Source organism: Phalangium opilio, unplaced genomic scaffold, assembly GCF_054372755.1.
Source record: "Phalangium opilio isolate 3A_F unplaced genomic scaffold, DU_Popi_V2 ptg001170l_1, whole genome shotgun sequence".
Taxonomy (NCBI): domain Eukaryota; kingdom Metazoa; phylum Arthropoda; class Arachnida; order Opiliones; family Phalangiidae; genus Phalangium; species Phalangium opilio.
Window position 1 is genome coordinate 2,003,916 of NW_028324255.1, and position 14,074 is coordinate 2,017,989.

Below are 14,074 nucleotides of genomic sequence, written 5' to 3' on the forward strand. Positions count from 1 at the left end.
TTCAACATATTGCCAAAAAAACTACGAGTGAAGAAGCCTCCATCGCTTTCTCGACCGTAGCCTCCAACATCAATTATAACAAATTTATATTCGGCATCAACAACAGCGAGCAGCACCGTGCTAAAATATCCCTTGTAATTAAAATAGTCACAGCCAGAATTCTCTGGACACTCAATTTGGATGTTTTCCGTCTATCGCGCCTAAACACAAGGGAAAATTCCATAAAGCGAAAAATTTATCAGCTATACTTTGCCCAAGAAGTTCTTGAAAACTCACGTCAGCGCGACGACGGGAGTGACGAAAATTACAGTCATATTTTCCGACTGGGGAGAGGCGAAATAGCCCGGCGCCTCCTTTTACGTGCCCCCTTGTATTTTGAAAGGGGGACTGGGACTATGGCGCGCGAATACAAAGGCATCTTATACCTTCTCTCTGAGATACTGATATATGTTCTTGCTTTGCCATTGACTTTTGTCAGGAGCCTAAAGAAAATACCAAGTTATAAGTCAGGTGGTTCTAAATTTTCAACCATAAATTACTTACTGGCATATAGGGTCTTTGCGCAAGGGGAAAAAGAGGGGGGAAAGGGAGGAAAAGAGGGGCGGAAACCAGGCTCCTATATCCGGTACCAGCCTCCGCCATATGGAAAGCCGCCAGATATATTCGTCTAGCTTAAAGCTAGTTGTGACACCCATACTTAGCGGCTAATATCTGTTTGTAAAATTATTAGAGAATTAGTATAACCGTAAATTGAATTTAGATAAGTAGTAGACAGTTCACCTATATCAAAGGAATATTTTGCTACAATGTAAACAGGTATTTAATTTAAGGTTTATATATAAATTACAAATTTTGTTAAGCCTTGGCAACTTTTTTTTTGGCTACCTAAGGCTCTGCTTACCTTATTTTATGAAATGCCAGCTGTGATAAAAAGTGATAAAGGAAAGCTTGCATTTAAAGAGTTGTATTTAGAATCTCTTAACGGTGATGCCGACAAAATAAGGTACAAGAACAAAATAAGCTTGTGTGGGTTAGATCCCTATGAGCTAACGGAAGGAGATTGTTGCCACGATAAGGAACTTCTGGAAAACTGGCCGAATATAGAACATTCTTACATAATTAACTAAGACGAATTCCAAGCTATCCTGGCAGATTTAGCAGATGGATCCGAGGACTGTGCAATTCTTAGCATTAAACCGCCCTTTAGTAACCGGTTTACTCCAAAAGCAATATCGCTACATTATTTAACGATGAAAACTTGCACCTCAATTTTAGTCAACTTTTAAATTTGGCGGAAGAAAATTTAAATACTTTTACCATTAGTGAAACTGAAGCAGTAAAAATTGAAGCTATAACTAAAACTAGGTCTAGTCAGATGAAGGTATTTAGTGAGCAAGTCAAAAACGCGAGAAACTCTAGTGTGGATACCCAAGTTTATTGTTTTTTCAAATGCCCGAGGAAGAAGAAAATTACATGCTAATGTGTGAAAACCGATCCTGTAAACATAAATGGTTCCATTACAAATGTTTGGGTATAAAAAGAGCACCAAGAGCTAAATTGTGGTATTGTCCTAGTTGCGCGGTGTTATCTCCTTTCAAAAAAGGGGGGGGGGCAAAGCGTCAAAGAAGGGTACAAAAGGGAAAGAAAATTAAATGTGTTAATCTAAATTTACTGATCTCATTTGTTCCTAATCTACCAAAGTTATGGTTACACTTGTATGGTGTTTAGTACTGAAAGTAACTTCGCTAATTTCTTCCTTATTTAAATTACTTTTATTAGAGAATTGTAAGCCTCGACACCGCGGGCAGCGCAGGGGGGATGAATTTTTCCCCCATCCCCGATACCCGCGAAGGGTGGGTCGAATTTTTTTCCCCCGTCGAATTTTTGGCCCCCTCAATTCCGCCCCTGGAGGGGGTGGTACTTTTTGCCCCCCTCACCGGGTTGTGGGGGAACCTGGTGGCTGTGTTCCTGACTTTCACCATCTCTTTATTTCGCTGACTTTCACCGTCTCTTTATCCCGCCACTGTATGTACAAGCGCTCTTTTTTTTCACCGCCTCTTTCCCTTTCTCTTACGCCCGAGCTCCAGACCCGCGAGAGCGCTGTCAATGCGGGGGAGCTTTTTTCTCTAGACTTTTACCATTTCTCTCTCTCTAGCTAGGTTCCCTCCGATACATCTACAAGCCTAGGATGCGCGCAATCTGTAAACCCCGCGTAGTACTGAAATGTTATAGAATTCCTCTCTCTCGTTTTAAACTTTCCCTCTCCGAATTTCCGTACAAGGCTTCCCTCTCTAGTAAATCTCTCTATTTCACTCCGGAATTTTTACTTTTGCGCTATGTATGTATCAATCAAGAAACATTGAATAATTTTTCCACGGTTTTTATTTATATATTTACACAAAGTATTTTTTCGAGTAAGGTATTAATATTACGGATGCGTTCGTTAAAATGCAATTTATCGATATAATAATAGTTCAAACGATCCTCGTAAGGTATTATATATATTACGATTAAAGGGCAAAAAGTTACTTTTTTTTCACCATTGTAAGAGTCTTTTAGATTCGTCTTTTCTTGATATGGAAGATATAGTCCTCGTTTTCCGAAGTAACGTATACTAATGATTCGATAGGCACATTGAGCGTTTGTTGCCCGAGAATGAAGGGGCAGTCGGGGTACAATTGTCTATGTTTATCGCGTACCGATTCCGAGGTTGTCCATACTTGAAGAGTACCGCGGCAAAAGAAACATCTGAAGGTATCTCTACGGCTCGTGTGGTCTAAATAAAACCCGTCTTGCGCTAGTTCGGCGGTATCAACGTAAAGCAACGGCCACGATTGGAAAGTTTTTAAACGGGCTTTTTCCGAATTCATGTCCTATTCAGCATATCTTGGGGTCGCTGAAAATTTCTTTGACCTAGGTATCCAAAATTGCCTTGTGAATGACAGACTTTGGAATGCGAAACTCCATATAATCAGAACGAGCGGTCGTCTTCGATCGGTACGTTGTTTGTTGGAAGTCCGCAGATGAAGGGACAACTAGGAAAATGCCGTTTGTGTTCTTCGTGCAGAGAATCTTGAGGTTTCCAGCCGTTTAATATACCGTGACAAAAATAACACTCTACGGTATCGGTACCATACGTATATAAATAAAAAAATACGTCTCTAGCTAGATCTCTGGAGTTTGTATACGGGGCCTTCCAGCGATAGAAACTTTCACGTCTTTTCGCCTCGGCGTTCATACTAGGTTATGAAGCCCAACGGTTTTCCCGTTTGCTTATATAATTCGGACAAAACATGTACACCCCCGACGCCTAGCGGCTAAAACAATTTATGCCCAGACCTGTTCGCCCCTCCTTCCCAACTCCTTCCCCCACACCAAAAACTAAGCTTTAACTAGAACCGATCAAAAAAAACTAAACTCATTTTTACCCAGACCTGTTCACCCTCTAGTCTATTGAAAGAGGCCCGATTTTAACTAAAACCCAACCTATAACCGGAACTAACCCCCATCCCACCCACTCCATAAAAATTCAAGTCTAACAAAACCTAGGGCCCCTCGACAAGACGAAACAAAAGAGGCCCCTGTAAAAATAATTCGTGTCTAGACTTGCATACTATAACTAAAATTCATAAAGTGTGTCAAGGTTACATCATCTCGGTTTTATTAGAAATGAGGCCCACCCCGTCCATAAAAAGTAAACTCAAACAAAACCTAAGCCCCCTCGACAAAACGAAACAAAAGAGGCCCCTTTAAAAATAATACGTGCCTAGACTTGCATACTATAATTAAAATTCTTTAAGTGTGTCAAGGTTACATCATCTCGGTTTTATTAGAAATGAGGCGCATTCGTCTCGGTTCCTTAACAACAAACCCCGAATAACGGATCCATGCAAAAAAACGTGTTTAGACACGTTCGCTCTCCTTGCTAAAAACAATAGGCCCTGTTTAAAACTGTAATATGTGTATGTTGAAAAAATAAAATCATTTTTAGGGAAAAATACATTTATTTATTTTTACATATAAAATTCGTTAAGTGTATCAAGATTGCACGAAATATTAATTTCGGCTTTGTTAGAAATATTAATTTCGGCTTTGTTAGAATGTGCCCATAAGGCGTAAATTAAAGCCTTGTCAAAGGCGCAAGCCGTTCGGTGCTCACCGACGGTTGTTATGGCCAGTTCTTTAACGTTGAGCTCTGTAGTGCCGTCACTACGAGTGCACCCGTTCAGATATTATAGAGGACTATAGGTTCTTGTGGTTTGCGTAAAAATGAAACTACAAAGTAAATTTTATAACTTAATTTATTGTTAAAGTGAATTAATGTCACCACCCTCCGACACCTCATATTTTGGTGTTCCTTTTGATGCCAAAATTGGAAACTTTAATTTTATTAGAAAGTGACTCAGTAATCACCCTCCTACTGATCTTTGGATATCTTCTCAAGGCATAACCTAGTAAGCCATTGAGGAATATATGCTTTAGGCATATGATTTATAAATATTATATTAATTGCATACCTATAATAGCTTCAGTTTTAGTTTTATCAAAGGCCCTTTTTGGTTCCAAATGTAAAGATGCGTTACATGCTAGCCCAATTAATGAAGATCCCTTATCTCATCAATTGTGAAAATATTCATCATCAGTGATCTGGGAAGCACAGTTCCGTTAGTTGAAGTGGTTAGCATCATAGATAGGTCTGACTTATCCACGAAAACACCTTTACCAATATCCACTTTCTATTTCAAGGAAAAGTTTTGGTTTAAAGCTTCAGACGTACTGGCAGTCGAATCATCTAAAGAATCACTGCTAATAGTTCTACGTCCAGGATGGGTTACTTTTGAGGACTTCAAATCTTGTAGTAAATCTCTTAGTTCCCTAAAAGTGACTTTCCGTCTGCCAATATACAAATATGAAGTTTTAAGCAAAAAAACTTAACTTTTGTCATTAATCACAATAAATAAATTCGTACAATAACCAAAATAAATAAATTCGTACAATAACCAAAATAAATAAATTCTGATAATAACCAAAATAAATTTTTAATTATAATAGTTAATTCTTATAACAATTGCGTTATTTCTCAACTACTAAATAGTGGTTACCTTCAAGCCTTCGAATTTTTTCATCTTTCAGCCATGATTATTTTTTTAGATCTAATATTTTTTTAAGAAAACTCAGAGGCTAATAATAACAAATTACCCACCGATAGCAATAATCATGGCAGGCGATTGTTCTTCTATATTTTCATCCCAAAAAAACGTCCAACGTCTTGTCGATAAAATTGCTAGGACTCTCTTTTAAATCATCTGATTCTTTATCTTTGAAACAAAAATCCACATCAAAAACGTCCCCAAGAAACTGGTTCAACCATTTCACAAGGATAAAAAGATGGTTTTTCCTTGTTTTTCCCATTTTTGAATCTACAAAGAAACCTTTAAGCCTTGGTTCTTTTTCTTCGAAATGGTTGGTTATGGAAATTATCTAATCAAAATTTACCAAGCTATAAAAAAGAAACAGTAGATACCTTTCGGTAGGATAATCTCTTCTTATGAATTTAACTTTCAGTCTTTTAATGCTAAGTTTAAACTTTAACACTCGCAATTCGCTACCACCGTACACGCTTAAACACCAAACATGGCAAAGAAAGAAGTTTCCAAAAAAACCGAGACAGACTCGCGGATGCTTATATCATGGCCTCCCGTTGATTCTCGCGAAAGAGGCGAAACACCCCAGTACGACGTCTCCATTTATTCAAAGCCCACTCGGCGACGGGCTCGAGTGGCAGTGATTTATTGTACCACGTTTCTCAATGGCAAAGACTAACTTCATATTATGTAATAATATTTGGTTGGTACGGACGAATAAAACTTATTCTAGATAGTTTTCGTACTTTGCCTTGGTTACGCAATCACTTCATTAGTATTAAGACCTCATACTCGCGTCGGGTGCTACTTTATTACTAATTACTTTATTTTGTCAGTCATGTTCGAGTTGTTACGGAATTATTGTTGCATTAATTTGATATGAATAGGTATAGCTGTGGAAGAAAAATATTTTATGTTGCTTAAACTAGACCGTGACTTGTAATAAAAAAATGCCTGCCTGGCTCGCAGAAATCTGAAGCTAAAGGAAGAAAGTATAAATCATACCTTTGGAATAATAAAGGTATACCGAGGGAAACATTGTATAGGCTTAAAAATCTAAATTGAACAAATCTAACAAGGATAATGAATTGGTTAATGGAAAGTTAGACTTAGATATCGTTCAGTAACCCATAAGTTCAACCAAAACAAATGATTCTGACCCGTTCATACAAATTCTAGAGATTTCCCAAATTGATGGTACCACCTCCGTGATATCCGCCGCAGTTCCTGTACGTTACCAAAACCACTATTTAAGAAGTTCAATATCATCATCGACAACAACAACAACAAATAACACAGCAACATGCCTTGAGCCCCAAAATGACGATGAAAGCTTACGAAGCAGTAGTACCTCATCTGCTAGGGACCCTAGCCTGAATTCTGTGGTACATTAAATTTTTATATCTGTAGAGCAGATCAGTTCTGTTTAAGGTGCTTCTTAATGTTTAAACGATGAAAGATTATTTAAATATAATCACGATTTAATCAATCTAAACATGATTTAACCAATCTTATCATGATTATATAATTATTTAAATACAATTTATTAATCCAATGCAATCAGATTTAATCTTTTCTAAATGAAATTAATTATATAAAGAAAAGGTTAAATCACATGAAGCTTAGATCGAATATCAAATATAAACATTTAATTAATAAAAAATGTCTTAGTGGACAAAGACTAGAAAAAGTAAATGATAAGAGAACAAAATGGAATGCCCGAAGTAAAAGATATTAAATTTTTTCAGTTTAAAGACATGATTATAAAACATCATTTTTTTAAAAAAAATACTTATCTTCGTTTTTTTTTCACCAAAATTACATTTACATTGTTTTTGAAAGACAGATTATTCATTCTATATATCCTTTTTGGTATTAACAGTTTTCGAATGAAAAGTATTAGAATAAATTTCCGAGTATGGATATGTGTTATTTTTAAAGGTTTATCTTTTCGAATTATAAGAGAAAAGGTTGTTTAAACCGACTAAATGCAACCGAAAGATGAAATTTTATCTTTCATCATGATTGAAATTTTAAACGTCGCTTTAGGGTGCTTTGGTTTTGCGCCTGCCTTTATACGACCACGATTTAAAATGTTTTATAAATCAATCATTAAAATTTGGATATTATTAAGAAGAAACCTTTGGTATATAATTAAGTGCGTGAGAACTGTTTTAAAAGTTGTGATTGAATTAGTTTGGTATGACTTCGACTTGCTATTTATGAGGAACACATTGTAGAGCTAACGGAAATCACGAAACACGTAAATGGACACCGAAAAAAGGTGGTCTGTGTATTTATTTCACTATTGGGCTAACTTTCCAGTATTAAAACGTATTGTAGTTCAAATTAAAAGCTGCAATCCTTTTAAATATCACTAACGAGGAACTGTTTCTATCATGGACTACACTGGAAATCTAGCTATAATATAAACGATGCCGCATGCCTCTGTTATATAGTGAAGCTTTGACACGAACCATTTTGAAAAGAATGGAAAATTTCATGATACAAAAGTTTTGGGCAAATGTAATTTTAATGAAAAAAGAAGATAAGTATTTTTTAAAATAATTGACGTTTTATAATCATGTCTTTAAACTGAAAAAATTTCATATCTGTTACTTCGGTCATTCCATTTTGTTCTCTTCTCATTTACTTTTTCTAGTCTTTGTCCACTAAGATATTTTTTTATTAATATCTGTTCCTTCAGTCTTCATTTTAATCAAGATTGTTAAGAAACTGTTGTATTTTAAAAATCTGCACTAAGCAGAAACATAAATAAAGGGGAGCGTAAACATAAGGGACCTATTATTGCTAGTTAGTTACTAATGTTTTCAGGTACCAGTTAATCAGTTATCACCAATGAGTTTAATTTATCATTTAAATAAAAGTGGAGACAAAGGACACCCCTGCTTCAAACCCACCCCTCTAGGCATAAAGTCCGTGACATCCCCTCCAAAACAGAAGCGATATTTTACGTCGTCGTAAAGTCTAGTCAAGAGATTTACGAAACTAACAAGAATGCCCAAGTACCCCAGGGTCGCCCACAATCGCGGACGGCAGACACTGTCGTAGGCCTTACGTAAGTCCAGAAACGCGAAAAACACTGGGCGTTGCTCAATTCGCGCAATGTCCATCAACTGCGAGACAACAAACTATCCGACCCTCTCCTGAACCCGTTCTGCAACTCCCCCATAATACTGTTTTCCTCGGCAAATCGTTCGAGCAGAGTCTTTAAAATTGCCATGAAAACCTTCGATACACATTGTTAAAGGGCTATTGGACGGAACGATGCGATATTTTCAATGTCTTTTCCCCCACTTTTGAATAAAAACTTAATTTCTGTGAGCCCCCACGAGTCGGGAATAATAGACTGTTGCAAGATATCATTGAACAATTTACACAAAACCCGTCGCGAGTAACCGTCCAGATGTTTTAACAGGTCATAGGATATTGAGTCCTCGCCTGCAGCTTGCCCTGTGGGTAGAGCTTTTAAAACTACGTCAATTTTCTGAACTAGAATGACCTCAACAAGAGAGAGATTGGGCTCGATACTTCGTTGTTCAATTGGGATGGTAAGTGATGCGTGGCACCAGGGGTAAATAACGAAAGGAGTTAGAGACGCTAGCTTACGTAGTGTAGAATACAGTGGGACCTTGAAACGTCATAGAATTTGTAACTAACGTAGTGCCACCTTTGGAACTGTATTGTAAGTAAGAACAGAATCTTAAAAGTTTTGCCTTAAAATCTCGCGCCGCAATGTATTCTGGGTAAAGTAAAATGGCGGGTGTCGATGTTATGAAGTCGTCTCATAAATCAACCCAATATAATTATTATATTCAATCGCGAGTAAACCGCGATTTATAGAAGAAAGATAAGTCAAAAATTTGCAATTTGAAGCCGGGGAAATCCTGAAAATGTGTTCAAACTTGTTTTGCCGTAAATGCGCGGTTACAGAGTCAGCCCAGTGAGCCAATGCTCAGTGATTTTTCCGAGTCAGTGCCAGTGGGATCAGGATCATCGACTGTATCTGTGACTAAAGAAATTAAAACAACTAAAACTGGGATGCAAAAACGACATTTAGTTCCATTTCATTATCGAATAAGGAATTTACCAACTTTAAAGTTGAATGTTTCTAATTCAAACTTTACTCTAAGCCTAATCGTCACTTAGTCGTAAGCAGACGAACACTAGCAGACGAAAACTAGCAGACAGGAGAAAATCGATATCCCAGCTTGACTTTCAAAACTTTGCTGCCGCGCTATTGATTGGAAAATATCATACTTGTTTTGAATTATGGACGACAAGACCGAGGCGTTTTCTCTTTTCTATATCTACATTTGAAAGTCCCGCTGTATTCTACACTACGGAAGCTAGCGTCTAACTCCTTTCGTTATTAACCCCTGGTGGCACTGAAGGAAATCGGCTTCCTCCACGCGGAAGAATTCTAAAACCCTCGTTCGTATTGCGGCCGGGCCTGATAATACCGTGCAACCATCGTCCGCCTTCACCGCCGGTCTGAGTCTGAGGTGGTGGGTTAAATAACCGCCAGAATGTTTTACTTGACAAACGTTTATCGGATAGGATATCGTGTTCCGTAGCTCGGTTAACTTCTCCAATCTTACGCGCAACAAGCTGTGGCACGCCCCGTTTCAGTTCGCGATAGGAATTCCAACGCTGCGATATATATTCCGGCAAAACTGTAGTGTCAAGACGACGACCCTCACGCGCTGCTTTACGGTACCGACGGTTCGCCTCCTTGCTTTTATTAATAGCCATCTTCACTTCAGGGTCGAACCAATGCTTCAGCGGTCTTCGCGTGCCAGTCCCCGACGTACGACCCAGCGTATCAGATGCTGCGGAAATCACGATAGACTGAAAATCGTCCAGCGTCAAGGACGGCCTACCATGAAGCGCTTCATGAGTCGCCGTTTTGAAGTTCTCCATTTTTACCGCGCCACTGGTCCTCCAAAGCGGTCGGCACGAAACTGGACCCACCTTCGTGTGACGTCGTACCGAGACATCTAATGTCAGAGTTATGGCGATATGGTCGCAACCGAGGCTAACAAGACCATCTTCATCAATCTCCATGCGCGATAAAAGGGAAAGGAACTGATCATTCCCAAGAGCATAATCAATGGTAGTCGACAGCCCCCGAGCCGACAAAGTGATCTTGCCGACGCATACTTCGCGGAGGGTATTTATGATCGTTTGGTCGTGATCCATAGCCCAAGTAATTAGCTTACGACCAGTCAAACTTTCGCGACCATCCAAGTCTGGAATGTGGGTGTTAAAATCACCCAAGAAGCAAAGCGGTTTGCGACCATGGGCATTTAAATGGGCTAGATCTCTGGCAAGACATTGAAAAATACTTTCGTTCCAACTTGCGTCCTCTTTAGCCGTCGCTAAATACACTTTGCCCATCAGTATATCAATCGATCCACAACGCATCTCCACGCACATGTGTTCATCGCAAGATCGCACCAGTTGACATGGCGTAGGGTCCGCGACCATGACTCCCAGACCACCACCTTTCTCCGACCCACGCCGTCTATTTACACCGTACCAGCGAAAACCCGGGCACGATTCTGGAACTTCGTCCTGCGGCAGCGAACACGGTAGTGTTGGTTTGTAGCATTTGAGGATACAGTTCAGACCAGAGTTCGCGCTTCCGACCACTTTGAATGTTTAGGAAGGATATTTTTAAATTACTATTTACACGGGCCTTCCTACGTCTCCTCCTCCTCCCACGACCCCAGGGCCTATCTCCGAATCATTGTTGTTTGCTAGCACCACCGTCCTCGGCGGCACTCGATGTACTCCGTCCAGCTTTTTGATTTTTGCGAGAGTAAAACGCACGACAACGCCAAAGTTGTTGCGGTAAAAGATCTTCACGGATGTATACCCCTTAAACTCTGGTTTACCTTTAAGCCCACCAACCTTCTCCAAAATGAGTTTTCTCGTAGCCTGTGTTTCCACTGTAAGTCGAGATGGGCGGGGTTTGTTACCAGAAGGTTTAAATTTTCGTATGTCTTCAATTTTGACTGATGATGGCTCAAGGTCCAAAGCGTTTTCCAGCCAACTTGCGGCTGTTTGAGGATCATCCAACTCCTACGCTACGAAACCGAAGACCATTATATTAAGGGCCCTGGCCTCATGATCCTGCACCTCTTTCACTACTCTCCGAGTCATGATAGCCACTGCGCTTGCCGGTGGTCGCTATCCGGTGAAAGCGCCTGTTCAATCCTTTGCGTAAGCTGACGAATGTCCTCAACATTCTGCGAATTCATTTCATTCAACTTTGTTACCTCCGCAGAAACATCCGTGAACTTCACTTCTACCGCCGCGAAATGATCATTTACCACACTGATCTCAGTTTTAATTGTTTGCGTGACCAGTTGATTACAGTAGCTCTCCATGCCGAGCCTCAACCCGGTGAGCTTGCGATCGAGATCCGATGACATTTCGGATCTAAGCGAGTCCAGCCCAATAGCAAGTCTATGTGCTATCATCTTATCAATAGAGTCAAGAAGTTGATCTCCGTTCACGCCTTGCACAGTCAGATTTAATCCAGCATTTGCCTCCGTTTTTTCTTTTTGGTCTTTTTCCTTGCTTTCTGCCTGGGCCTTAGGCTTTTTCGTAATAGCCTCGTTATTTTGGAGCCCAGTTTTCCCCCCAGATGGGTCGACACTACGCGAGAGCTGTTAAGTTTCTCCGTTAGCCGCGTGCGTAAATGTCTCACATCTAAGGTATTAGTCGCGGCATCGCGCGCCCTTATCGTATGCAATACCCCGATGGTTTTGTAAAAGAAAAATTGGCCGAGGCTTACCGCACGAAACCTGCACTAACTGTACTTTTAAAAATACACACTGCGAAGTCAAAATAAGTAGCGATCAGGGATAATTATCATCCAGCTCACCGATTTTAGGCACAAAATGCAAGTCACTCAAGGGAAAATTTGTTAGAATCCAATTTTTCGCGGAGCCGTGGCCAAACCCGATTAAGTGTTTAAACGTACCCCTTCTCTTTTTTATTTCCCCCTGTAAAGTGTCTTACCTTCCGCACATGGATGCATAGGTTGTAGCTAACAAACAGGGGTTTAAGACAATCTTGGTTTTCAAAATTGGTATAAGAATTAAAATCTAAGGATTTTATGAAGGTGATGTGAACGATGACGTTTTACAATCCCAAGATAACGATGGTCTTGAGGAGTTTATGGACAATTTAGAAGTTCAACAAAATGATGATGATGTCATGCTCTCCAAAGACTGCTGATAAATTTCTCCTTCACTATAAGAAGCGCACATACCCAGCGAATTTAATATTTCTACCAGGTGTTTCGAACCATAGCGACGGATTGTATGAATAGGCGACAGAAATGACATAGGTCTCACGAATGAAATTATGGAGTGGTTTATGACTTTTCGTTTTCGAATAAAATCGGGTGATTCATTTTGTCTCCTTTCGGTTAAATTAGAGGTGAAAAGTTCCCATGTCTCTGGTACAATATTTTTTCCACCTTCAGAAATTTCTTCAATACTTGGGTAGGAAGTTCGATCGTACACCATTTTTTGAATGTCTTCACGTATTATTGAGGCTGCAGTTTCGACGATTATCTTACGTTCAGACAACAAGTCACTTTTTCTCTCTGCATACCAGCTATTACAGATAAGTTTTTCAACAGTATAAGATAAGCAAACTATAATCTTTTTACCCTTCCCTTCCGTAAAAACTACGTTCTTGAAGTGCGAAGAAATTCTTTGCTTTAGCCATCTATCACTATATATATATATTGTCGTTATCTCCATTTGCCGTTGAAAAACCTCGCAAAATATCTTGTAATTCGGATAAAGAAAACTGACTGTCAACATTATTTTCCATATAATCAAACAAATTTTCCAGAGCCTTCGATTTTGACTCGCATTCAGGGCGTCCTGGTGCACGTTCTTTAATTTTCTTGGAAAACTTGACGTAGCTTTGGTGATGGTATCTTGCTTCAGCAGCTACAAGATCTAATTCTCCCAGTACCCTACGTTTGACCTTTTCACCCCATTCGTCGGCACGATTTTGGGCATGAAGTAGAATTTGATCTTTGATTTCAAGGGTTGCAACAATATGAATCTTTCCACGTTTGAACTTCGATACTTTGGTGCTAGTACTGGCATCTTCTTCGCAAAACATACATTGCTTTTTAAAATCAAAACTAATGTCACTACCTCTAAAGCGACGAGAAACGTGAACCGTATCGGAGGTATTTTGACTGTCCACTTTTTTTTTACTAACAGCTTTAATGCTTTTCCTAGTATAGTTTTTCCTGCATAACTGATGAACGGTTAACTCCGATATTCCAATAACCTTCTCGTGAAGAGCATCTTTTCTCAAAATACTGGCATCAATTATGGACTTTAAGCCCTTAGTCACTTTTACTATCGGTTTTTCCCTTTCATTCAAAGCTTCGTTACAAATTATACACTTTTCCATTGTCTAATCACAAGGAAAACAGTCGTGTTTGACAAATGTGAAAATAATACTAAAACTATTAAAATGGTCTGCGACTCATTTTCAGACGTAAGAAATTTCATGTCCCGCAGCGCCGGCGCGAAAAAAGCGCGCAAAATTACAACTAACAACAGTATTTTTCAATGAGAGTGGATCCGAAACTAACAACAGTATTTTTCAATGAGAGGGGATCCTTATTTAATTTTTCACCTAATTTTCGCTAAAGTAATTATAATGTACAATAATACTATTTTAAAGCTTACAACCAGCTCTAAACGATGATAATAAGAAAAAAGTATAATTCAAATTTTTAATTAGTAAAACTGAGCTAAACTGTAAATGTTAGGGTTAAGTTTTTAAGTTGTTTTTTATTTTGACTTATTTAATTTGATTGTGATTAAAGATAGGTGTTTGGCGTATTATAATTAAATGTA

General features: G+C 38.9%; 1 long non-coding RNA gene across 1 annotated transcript; it reads right to left on the reverse strand.

Annotated features, from left to right (window-relative positions):
- Window positions 1-4,045: 4,045 nt before the first annotated feature.
- On the reverse strand, window positions 4,046-5,745 carry LOC149584062 (uncharacterized). The gene is made up of 4 exons (XR_016380346.1): window positions 5,525-5,745; window positions 5,204-5,420; window positions 4,518-4,893; window positions 4,046-4,451 (listed from the first exon to the last, which is right to left on the reverse strand). It is a non-coding gene; the product is annotated as an uncharacterized LOC149584062 (long non-coding RNA).
- Window positions 5,746-14,074: the final 8,329 nt, after the last annotated feature.